This window comes from Magnolia sinica, chromosome 8 (genome assembly GCF_029962835.1).
Source record: "Magnolia sinica isolate HGM2019 chromosome 8, MsV1, whole genome shotgun sequence".
In the NCBI taxonomy this organism is placed as follows: Eukaryota; Viridiplantae; Streptophyta; class Magnoliopsida; order Magnoliales; family Magnoliaceae; genus Magnolia; species Magnolia sinica.
Genome location: NC_080580.1, coordinates 52,383,424 through 52,396,267, shown reverse-complemented (window position 1 = coordinate 52,396,267; position 12,844 = coordinate 52,383,424). Strand labels below are relative to the sequence as shown.

Genomic DNA, 12,844 nt, shown 5'->3' with positions numbered 1-12,844 from the left:
GGTAAGAAAAATCTCAGTATCTCCCTTTTCTATTTCAATTGAAAGCTCCATGTTACAATTTCGGCGAAAAATCAGGGATTTGAGTGAGATTTACTCTCAATTTGGGAATGATTTAGGGATTTGAAATCTCCCGCAAAAACCCCAATTCCTCGTGCGAGAATCGCTCTTGCATGTGAAATTTTAGGGTTTTTTTTTTTTCCTCTTGAGTGAGAATCCCTCTCGCACTGCCCCTCTTTCTCGAGTCTTTTGTCGAGGGTAGCAGATATGGTGAGATACTGAATTCACCGGAAGCGGATTGGTCGGTGTACCACACACCACCAATGTGGCTGGTGTGTTGACGTCACCAAGTTCTGTGGGTCCCATCATGAGGTATGAGTTATATCCAAACCGTCCTTCCACTTGGTGAGATCGTCATAAGTCTTCATCCAAAAAATAAGATAGATCTAAAAATCAAGTGGACCACACTGTAAAAAGCAACGGAGGATTGAACACCTGCCATTGAAACCCTTTTGGGGGTCACAGAAATTTTAGATCAATATTATATTTGTTTTTTCTCTTAATCCAGGTCTATGTGACCGTATGAACTGATTGGATGGAAATTAAATGTTAAGGTGGGCCCTACAAATGTTTTAACGGTGAGAATCATTGTCCCCACTGCTATTTGTGGTGTGATCCACTTAAACCTTGGAAATTACTAATTTTCGGGATCAAGATTTAAAATGATCTTGCCAAATGTATGAACGGTGTAGATATGATAAATACATCATTGTGGGGCACATGTAGATGTAACTTTGATCTCCTGTACAACTCGGAGCTCGAGGAGCGTCAGCACTCGTCTTCGCACGACGCTTACCTACACTGCTACGCCAGTTAGGTTACAGGAAGTTCCTGCACTGGAAACCTAGGTGGGGCCCGTTGTGATGTTTGTGAGAAATCCACCCCGCCCATACATTTTGTAAGATCATTTTAGAATATGGGACTAAAAATGAGCCGGATCCAATACTCAGGTGGGTCGAAAAGGTGAGGATTGAACGTCCATAGTTGAAATATTCGTGGGGCCATAGAAGTTTTGAATCAGGGTAATATTTGTTTTCTCAGTTCATCCCAGTAGGAATGACGTTGTGAATAGTATGGATGGCATTTAAACATTACTGTCGACCCCAGGGAGGTTTCAATGGTAGGAATTTCCCCACCCACCTTTTCCTTTAGTGAGGCCCACTTGAGTCTTTGATCATGCTCACTTTTTATATCAAGTCCTAAACTGAGATTAAAAAATGGATGGAGGGGTAGATTTCTCACAAACATCACGGTGGGCACCACCTAGGTTTCCAGCACAACGTTGGCTAGATTGTTGGTGTGCGGTACACCAGCCAATCTGATTCCGAACTCACCTAAGTTGGTGCGAAATCGGATTGCGTACTGTGCGTTATTCAGTATGCTCTTATTGCAATGAGTAAACTCTGTTGGGCCCACCACCGTGAATTTATGTGGTTTATCCACGCCGTCCATCCGCTTTTTCAACTCATTTAAGGGGTTGAGACCAAAATTGAAGCATATCCAAAGCTTAAGTGGACCATACGATAGGAAACAGTGGGAATAATGATTTCCACCGTGAAACCTTTCTAGGCCCCCACAATGATGTTTATTTGTCATTAGACCTATTCATAAGACCATACAGACATGTATGAAGATAAAACACAAAAAAAAAAAAAAAAAAACTAGCATGATCCAAAACTTCTGAGGCCCCTAACAATTTTTCAATGGTATATGTTCAATTCACATTGTTTCCTGTGATGTGGTCTAGTTGAGCTTTGGATATGATTCATTTTTTAAATAAAGCCTTAAAATTATTTAATAAAATGAATGGACGGAGTGGATAAAATAAATAAATCATGGTGGGCCCCACAAAGTTTACTCAGTATGAGTTACTCAGTACACAATTAGAGGTTTTAACGGTGGGATTCAATTACTGTTGTTTCCTTTGGCGAGGTCCACGAGATTTTGATCTACCTTGTTTTTAGTATCATGTCCTATAATGATATGATCCAACAGATGAATGGGGTGGATTTATCACAAGGATGATAGTGAGCCCCACACGGTAAGGATAACACCCACTACTGTGTTACCTAGGTAACACCTAATCCTCTCCCAGTCCGCACTAACGACACAGATTGCCTACTAGCGCTGTTTGAAGGTGTTCTGTGGGACCCACCATGATGTTTGGTTTATCCACACCATTCATTCATTTTTTCATATCATTTTAAGGGATGAACCAAAAATTAGGTAGATCCAAATCTCATGTGGACCACACCATAGGAATCACTAGTGATTGAACCCCACTGTTAAAAACTTCTTTGGGGTCACACGTTTTGGATGAAGCTGCTATTCGCTTTTTCCTTTAATCTAGGCCTTTATGAGTTATGGCCTAATCAATAGGATGGATGGCAAATAAACATTACAGTGGCCCTACGAAGTTTTTAATGGTGGATGTTCAATCACCGCTTTTCCTGTGGTGTGGTCCACTTGGATGAAGCTGATATTTATGTTTTCCCTTCATTCATATCTTGTTAACCTTATGAACGGGTCAGATGACATTTAAACATCACTGTGGGCCCTAGGAACATTTCAATGGGGGACATCATTAACCCAACTGTTTCCTGTGGTGTGGTCCACTTAAGCTTTAACAATCTGATCCGTCCTTCATTATGGAGTTATATGCAATTTGTCTCATTGTATCTGTATAGAGTATCAATCGAGAGCAAACTGTTGTCTGGATCGAGAAAAGGAGAAGCAAGGGACATTGAGTGGAAACATGGACAGCCAGTGGAAGAGAATAAATATGGAGCCATACGCAACTGCTGTGGCCAAGTGATACGGAGTGGGGGAGTGTCTAGGCTGAAGGAACATTTGGCAGGGGAATACAAGAATGTGAAAAACTGCCCAAGTGTAACAAAGTCGGTGAGAGAGGAGATGAGAAGAGTGTTGGCTGAGCGAAGTCACACAAGGAGATGCAGGCTTGGGTACATAGACTCAAGCCGAACTGGAAGCAATACGAGGTGATGATCATGTGTGATGGGTGGACAAGACCCACGAAATTGTCCATTATCAATTTTATGGTGTACTATAGAGGGCAACCCATTTTCTTCAGATCCATTGATGCATCAGCCAACATAAAAGATCACAAATACATATATGAGCTCCTAAAATGAGTGATTAAAGATGTTGGGTCTCAAAATATTGTCCAAGTTGTGACGGACAATGGCAGTGCGTTCGTTAAGGTGTGGAAGAAATTGATGAGGAGGTATAATCTCTATTAGACCCCATACGCGGCACACCGCATTGATTTAATGCTTGAGGGGATAGGCTAGAGAGATTCTGTCAAGAGGATCATTCAAGATGCAAGGAGAGTGACAAACTTTATATACAATCACTCATGGTTGTTGGCTGCAATGCGCGAGTGTTGTGGAGAGGATATCATTAGACTAGGCGCGACACGGTTCGCCACTAACCTTATTGCAGTTGACAGCTTATACAGGCACCGCGTGGGTCTCAGGAATTTGTTCAAATCTGAGAAATACTTATAATGGAATCAGAGGAAGACTGAGGGTGCAAAGAATGTTTCGAAGATAGTGCTTTCTGATTCCTTCTGGGATAGAGTTCACACCGTCGTTTCTATCCTGCATTCGATCTACAAGGTCCTACGAGCCGTAGATAATGAGATGTGGCCTTTAATAGGGTCAATGTATGAGCTTATGAGAATTATGAGAGAGGGGATACATACTCCAATCCCTATTTCGTGTTAGTGGGTGATCAATATCATCCATAAACAATGGACCAGGACCCTCAAGCATCCACTCCACCAAGCTGGTAAGTTTGTTACAATTACTTGTATTTTTTATCATTTGCACTTGCACTTTAAGCATCACTTCTGTTTGCATGTTAATGCAACTGAGTAACTAATATTCAGATTTCAGCATACTACCTAAATCCCAAATTTCATCATAAATGTCGGCTCCATGAGAATAATTATTTGACAATGGCCGTCCACGAGGTGTTCGAACGATTGTTCCCAAAATCGACAGTGCAGGCAGAATTCGATAACCAGGTAATGCAATTTAAGCAGATTTCACCAATGATAATTGATAAAATAAATTTTCTTCCTTATAGCCTCTAGAAATATGGTTGATTAAAAATAATGACCTTTGAATCCTTATTTACAGTTGTTGCGGTTTAAGGATGCTTGGGGTACGTTCTCATCCGCACTAGCAAAAGCATCGACAGAAACGATATTGTCGTGTGAGTATAGTCACATAATTAGGTAATCACATTTTTTGTTTAAACTTCAAACTAAAACAAGCTCATCATATATATATATATATATATATATATACATACATATATATACATATAGGTGAGTGGTTGGCGATGTACGAAGTCGACATGCCCGTACTGTAGTTATTGGCAGCCCATGTTCTCACATAGAATGTATCCTCTTCATTATGTGAGAGGAATTGGAGCACATGATCACTCATACACACCAGCAAGAGGAGCAGGCTGGCATACGAGAAGTTGCAGAAGCTCATTTACTACCACTACAATATGAAGTTAAGAGAGGCAGTTGCGGATAGATCGAGACATGGAGGAAAATCTGGACCCACTCGACCTGTTGTCCATAGGTACCATGGCATAGATAGGGGACGATGATGAGGACCCACTTTATGGGTGGGTCAAATCAATTGATTTAGATGATGTTGAGGGAGGCCCTGCTCCACAGGTAGCCGAAGGAGCAACGTCTCTTTGTATCGATGTCGATCAGGTAGTGAACCAACAAAGGGTGGATACAACTCATTTGATCCTTTGGTGAGGAGTTTGGCACCTTTCAATGTGGGTAAGGAAGCATCTTCACTGCCCCCTCTCCATTATCAAGTCATAGTGAGTGATGATGATGAGACTTAATCCCCACTCGACACTGGTCGTGGGGACGACGACGACGACAATAACGGTGATAAAGGAGGGGACGGAGGCACCGACACTAGTATAGGTGGTACCAGTGGGGGTGGGGGTGGCAGTGGTGGGGGCTATACGACGGGTCAAAGCCAACGATCCGTTGGCTAGTTCATTAAGGAGCAAAGCTTTGACCATATCACTCAAAACGAGGACCATGGATCTCATCCACCATCCAAGGTGAGAATATCAGATCCCACATATATGTTCGAGCGTCGTTCGAAGAAGAAAGCCGGACGCGCCGCGGCTGATGCTCTCCCACACAACTTATCATCTATGGACATAAATTCATATAAGGGGAGCTCCATCTCCATCCCACCTTATGCTCATGGGGGATATCATGGGTATGGCCATGACAGCTCTGACATTCAGTCACACTCATCTACCCATGGGTACAGGTAGCCCGTAGCCGGAAGATAGTTCTTCAAGTCATGACCCTTTGACAGGAGGATATTCGGGGTACCCGTATGATTAGTAGCAATACTATCAAGGAGTCGGGGTTAGACTTGATATGTTCCCTCAGCACCCTATTCAGCAAATGTCATCGATGTATGTCATACAATACCCATGTTTAAGTATACTCATACAGTTCAGGGAGGATGACTATCAGAAGTACATAAGAGAGTTCCTCAATTGATACGAGGATGACCTGGGAACAGTACTGCCAACATGTTGGGCAACTGTACCACTCTCAACTGCCACGGGATCCGGACAATGATTACGAGCCACCTCGTCGCTATGTGGGGATGAAATATGGCCAAAAATGTGTATTTTTTTGAATTAATTTACTTTTGCATGTCTTAATTATTGTAAGCTTGCATTTGTATTATATAAACTCATTTTGGTTACTATTTGAGTGATCTTATGGCAGCGCATACTTTTTGGCTCCCATTAATTGGAAACTTATTATTTAATGCATTTTTTTTTACAATTTTTTCATTCCTGAATATGTAAATATGTGTATTTAGGCATGTCCTGAAATTTAGCTAAAAAATTCCACCATTTTCTCCATGTTTCCCCCTTTTTCCCCGCATTTCTAATTACCTGCGATAACGATATTATATCTTTATCTCCGGCCAACGAAACTTGTAGGGATACCGACAACTCGAACACTGGTTGTGGTTGTAAAGTGTTCACAAGTAAAGACATTATAGGGGATGTTCGCATGCCCTAATCTAAAGCAATGGGTTCATTATATTTTTCATGCTTTATATTGGTGGAAAACAGGATTCAATAGAGGAAAGAAAATTGATTTCCTCTCATGTGACGGCTCCCAACATTTGCTAAAGAAAAAATGACTAAGGAAATTGATTTTCCTTTCCACAATTTCCCTTCAAAAATGGTCATTTTCTTTTCCTCTCTAAAAACTAAGAAATGAGATTTTTATAAACAACTCCCACTTTTTTACCATTGATCATCCACATTTCCATTGAAATCATGTATGTTAAATCACACAAGTTATTTAAGGATTCTTTTTCACAATTACAGGTTTCATAGTTTTCCTTAGATGTGACTTTTTCCTTTCCCCATCTACATTTGAGTTTCCACTAATCCAAATAGGCTGATGAAAATGTGTTATTAGTTTCAAAAAAATGTAGAAACTCATCCACCATAAAAATGGTAAGAGTGCTTGCTAATATGTACTCTTTGAACCGCGGGCCCCATTGTGGAGGAGCCACATCCTAGATATAAAATCAATTGGATAATCTGATGTTTACACATAATGCATCAATGTTGGTGGCCTCATACCGATGTTTGTCTCCTAGTGTTAGACGGCATGGGTTGTAATGAGTAGCACCATCGTCCGTTGCTCAAAACCAATCGTTAATTCAAGCAAACCCACAAACACCTCGCATGCAGAACCAACAACCACTAATTTCGCTAAGAACCGTGTGCAACAAAATAAAGGAAAATAAATTGAAGAAAAAATGTACCAATACACAACTATAGTCCACAAGAGACAAGATTTACGTGGTTCACCACAACAAGCTACATCCATAAGTAAGATGGCAACCAAAAGAATAGACTATCAAAAGGATATTACAAGGGTGATATGAGTAATCTATTCTTCTCAAAAACAAACCCTTTAGCAAATAAATACAATTGACCTCTCGAACCATTATCCCTGTCGTTAAAAGACGTCATTAGAGATCACCTCACTACTAAGATTTCAACAAAGAAAAAAAAAAAACCCTTCTAAACTCGCCCTTTCCTCTTTCTCTCACTCTTATATCCAAAATTCACTTTTACCTTTTAGCCCCATATAACATGCGCTACAAACCAACAACTTAGGAGTAAAATATCTTCAATACCACCCAAAAGTGTACATATGCATAACTACCCCATGAGTACATTATAACTCCACTAAAATGAATAAATATGTACATGATTTTAATATCACACACTAACAAGATCCACCTAGATAGCAAAATCGCATCCTTACCTTGTCAAACCACCCTAATCACTTCATGTTGAAGACTAGAGAAGTTAGGCTCTACTCCAATTTCTCCGTTTGAACCATTTTTGTAAGCCTATCCGCCATATTTTCCTCAGTTCCTACTTTTATCAATCGAATCTTTCTTTTAACAACTTACAAAATAAAGTGGTATTAGACCAAAATATTTTTCATCCTTTTGTGATTCACCTGATTCTTAGCCAAATAAATGGCTCCCATGTTGTCAAAAAATAAATCAATATGTTTATAATCAATAATTCAACCTTTATATCATCCCTCAAGCCTTGAAGCAAAACCACTTCCTTACACGCCTGTGTTACCACCATGTACTTGGTTCCGGTGTCAACAATGCCACCGTTGCTTAAAGCTTTAACATCCATCATATCGGCTCATTACCAAAATGAAATACATACCCCATAGTGACCTTCCCTTAGCGAGAAAATGGGCGAAATCGGATCTCCAAAACCATGCAGAATTTTCAATCCTTTGTTAAAAGTGGTGAAATACTTGTGCCTCTCAAATACCAAAGCACACATTTAGCAGCCTACGTTTTCACTACAAGACCTTTATTTTATGGGCAACTCTGAGAATGATGAGATTCATATTAAGGAATATGTAATATACAAAGAAATGCATGGCTCAGGATACAGACACCAAATGTTGAAACCGGTTGAATAAATTCATTTGCCGAGAAAAAAAATTCCAAGCATCTACCTCCAAACAAAATCACTCTGCCTCAGTCAAGACCTAATACCTTCATAAATCTATAGATAAGAACCTTGACAATGATAATTGAAAACACCTATGCTAAGCTTATCGCTGAAAATCCTATCTTGTTATACGTATTCAAAATAGGAGTAAAATAGAAGGCACTAGAGCACCAAAGACACCTTGTTGCCCAATTCATATTAACTCAAGGCAATTCCCAAGATAGTGCTGAATCTTTACACCTTGAGTCCAGTCTATCTTTTGCAAGTACCCCATCGCACAATGGATCATGTTAACATAGATAACAACCAGGTAGGTAAGGCTTCCTCAAGAAACAGAAGCTAACACTAACAGGATTACGCAACTCCTTCCCTTCTCCTTTGCTAAACATTATGCCAATTAAAGGACATGTATTCTGTCCCACACATCTGGAATGACAGTCTACCATGGACAGAAGCTACTTTTAGTGAGTCTTATGACATCCCCCCATAATCCATAGAAGTTCAAACTAGTGTTACTTGAAAAAAAAAAAAAAAAATAAGGATGTTCAAGTTTATAAAGGAGGCATATCTAAACAAATAAACAATATTTGCCGAAATTTACTAGTCCTTTGATCAGAGCTAGTATTTGTGCAGGAGGGAACCACCTTCGAGTGATGCAGGCTTTTCACTTGCGGACCACACCATGGATGGGTGACAAAAAAAAGATCTCCTTAGCAGACAATCCCCATCATCCAATCAGAGGACTTCTTCCCATTTCATGTGAACCATAGCCTACCTTTTCTTTATAACCATCCACTCACAATTCAATTATTGCATCATGGGATGGCTCGGGGAGATCTTTCGTCCATCAACAGTTCATGGTGGAACCCAACAGATGAATGCTATGGATGAATTAGAAAGGGCGATTGGAGACGCTGGCAATTTGGGCCAAGCATTGTATATTTCATTTCTTCTTCTTAATCCTATAGCAAGCATAGGTGAAATATTGAAGCAACATATAAGGATGCAACCAACATAAAGACCGACCATATAAGAATGTAGAAAATAGAACCTAAAATACACATCAATTGCATCAAATCCTTCACCTGAAATTAAAATTATAAAAATTAAAAATAAATTAAAAAAATGTTCTATCACAAGGGTAGTGATACAGTGGCCCCAGTTGTATGGGAAACCCCATAAAACAACCTCCCACCAATATCAGCAGCAGGAGAGAAGGTAGATCAGGACCATCCATCTAGTAGGCCACACCATGGATCAGGACCATCCAAGCCACCACCATTGCACGTTTCCCCCCGGCTGACCATCTACCATTTCACAGCTCTTGCCATTGCCAAGGACACAGATCACACCAAAACGATAATCCAACTGGCGTGGTCTTCAAACTACAGACCATCCACAGTGTAACCCACGAGATCAACAGTCCAGATTCACCTTCCTCTCCAACAAGTGTGGGTAGGGAGTTCTTCGTAAGCCAATTTTCACAGCATTCCATCATTCCCAACCATCTCAAACGTAATAAAACAAACAATAAAGTGCATCCAGACCGAATCCTCACTGAATCGTAAGCAATTAAGCTCAAATCGCATGCTGAAAAATGCAAAAACTTCAACCTAGGGTCAGGAGCTGAGAGAGAGATTTACAGTGAAATGAGCGGAGAAGTGCAGCGGTTTCCATGGTGGATGAGGAGATATGCCTGAAGCAGAGATCGAGATCGAGAGATATTTGGAGATGACGAGAGGGAGGGTTGGGTTTGCTTGCTAACAGCGCCGGAGTGTGTTTATGAGGTCTTTTCTGTCGTAGAAATGTCTGCCTTCTTCAGTTTCTCCCATCTTCTTCATCGTATTCATCGGACATGGATTCCATATTAAACCTCCGGTACCGACCCCGTGCTGTCGGTCCTGGAAATTCTCGTGGAACCCACCATCATGAATATGTTTCATGAATGCGGATTGTATGTGTTTTGAACCGGTAGAGCTGGAAGCGGATTGCGTCCTACACCTGCCCGTCTCCAGCTGAGAACGGGCAGGAGCTCTGAGTGCCCACCTTGATGTATGGGTCTTATCTACACCGTCCATTCATTTTTTTTAAATCATTTTAGGGTATAAGTTTAAAAATGAGGCATATCCAAGGCCCAAGTGGACTACACAATGGGGATTAAACTGTTACAGTTGAAAACTTCTCGGGTCCAGAGAAGTTTTGGATGGAGATGATATATGTGTTTTCTCTTTATCCATGTTTATCAGGGTGGACACAATGACTGAGTCGGGTCAAGTCAGCACCGAGTCAAATCGAGTTAAGCTTGTTTTTTCTATATATTTTTTCCTACTTGAATTGTTCAAAATAAACATTATCAAATACTCAAAAGTAATTAAAAAAATTGAACAAAGTAAATAAACATTGTTAAAAATTAAAAGTATGTTCGGAATCTCAAATGAGGTTCCACATACAAACCAATAAGTCATTTGTTCATTCAATATCCTTTGTATGATTAATGCATTTATGGCGTATAACCCAAGTAACATTGTCTATAATAGTAACCCCATCCTCCACCTTCATAACCAGAATCATTCTTTAGTTTTCTTTTTACGGCTTGAACTGCAGGAGAAGTGTAACACCTTGTCCATTCCATACCATTTTCTATGCATATATACACGGTGATCGATGCCCTTAGCTAGACCTGGATTGGTCGTTCATAGTACACACCCAACTAACCGGAACCCCAAGACCTCAAAACTTATTTCATATCAACCGCCCCGTCGCTGCGATCATGTAATTACCACCTGTGCATCTGTACGATACTACATTAGTGAGATACGCCATCAAGAATCATTAATATATCATGTGCGCAAGGCACCATTTACTCCATTCCACACATGTGCACAACACATGCCACACATGGGTGAGAGAATCTCTACCCATGTGTGTGATGTCACACACCCATACCTCTCCCTCTCTCATGTACACCTTAAGTCAATTCTTTTCCATGCCACACCTTAAGCATGACATCATCACACAATATCATCCCATGCTCCTTTAACCCACCATTAATTACAAATCATGAATTAATTGTCATAATCCTAATCTAAGCTAACCAAGATCACATTAATTGAATCTAACCATATTTTAACAATTTCTCTACAAATAGTCCTTCATCCCTTAGCATTTCTCCATTTTCTACACATGGAGAGAGAGAGAGAGGGGAGTGATCTTGGTAGGCCATCAAATCCATCAATCTCATCCCTTCCATCCATCTCAACCATCCATCTAATCCATCAAGGTGAGTACACCCACTCCACTCTTGGTTTGTTTTCTTTTTTATTATGTATATGATTATTAGTGGTGATGATTTGATGTGGATACATAGGAGAGTACATATAAAAAGATGATCAATAATGGTGATGATATGATGATAATGATGTGTTTAATGGTGTGGATGTATAGGTGAATACATGTAAAACGATGGTTAATAGTGGTGATGATATTATGATAATGATGTGATTAATGGTGTGGATGTATAAGAGAAAATATACAAAACTTAAATTGTCATAGGCTTCATGTGGGACCCATTAATAGTGAACCCCACCAAAATTTTGTATGCCATCCAAACCGTCTAAGTGTGGCTCATTAAGTTGGCCACACACGAACACCCATGCACACATGTGCACATATCTATTTATAAAATTAAAAGAGAGAGAGAGAGAGAAGGAAGAGAGGACGCTGCTACCGGCGTCTAAAGGACCGCTGGAGCAAGCAGCGTCCCAGCTTGCTTAAGGGAAGGGGGCTATGGGCCCACAACGCCCCCCTCCTTAACATATATGTTTGATCTACTCCGTCCATCCAATTTCCTAGTTCATTTTAGGCGTTGAGCCAAAAAACGAAGCCAATCCAAATTTTTAGCGGGCCACATTGTAGAAAACAATGGTATTAGTGATATTAACTATTAGGGCCCACTATAATGTTTCTATACACCAAAATATATCTAATATTGGGCTCAATGGACCCGTCACGAGCCACAAAACCCAGCAGACAGACTGGATTGTCCTAATGTGGGCCCCACCTATGAAAAATCTTAAGAAAACTAAAAACAATTAAAAAATGCAAACAACATTAGACGCTGTTGTTGTCAGCGTCCAAATGACGCTGCAGCAAGCAGCGTCCTACTGCTGGACACTGGAGGGACAGTGGGTCCCACCACATGTCCCACCTTGATGCATGTCGAGTATCTACACCGTGCATTTGATGGGTCCCCTTTAAAAATGGGTCACCCCCCAAAAATCATTCGTACACGGAACTTAGGTGGCCCACACCATTAAAAAAATAATAAATAAATAAAAATACAATACAAAAAATTGGAAGCTAGATCAATCTGATCATGAGGAATGTGTTATATCCAAACGGTCCATCCATTTGGTGAGTTGTCTTAAGGCTTGAGAAGAAAAATAAGATAGATCTAACTATCAAGTGGACCACACTACAAAAGCCGAAGGGGATTAAATGTCTACCACTGAAATCCTTTTTGGGTCATAGGAATTTTGGACCAATATGAAATTTGTTTACTAGTGTATGCGAGGTCGATTACTAATGTCTGGTGCATGGGTGTCGACCATGGTGCTTCCTGAGATATATAGTTATGATATGGCATGATAATATGATAATTATGATGTGATTACAG

General features: G+C 40.3%; 1 protein-coding gene across 1 annotated transcript in view; it reads right to left on the bottom strand.

Moving 5' to 3' along the window:
* The window catches only part of LOC131253313 (N-(5'-phosphoribosyl)anthranilate isomerase 1, chloroplastic-like), a 56,098-nt gene extending 46,014 nt beyond the window's left edge, over nt 1–10,084 (bottom strand). The window contains exon 1 of the mRNA XM_058254272.1: nt 9,813–10,084. The gene's annotated coding sequence lies outside the window, so the exon portion shown is untranslated. The remainder of the gene's footprint in view (nt 1–9,812) is intronic.
* Nucleotides 10,085–12,844: the final 2,760 nt, after the last annotated feature.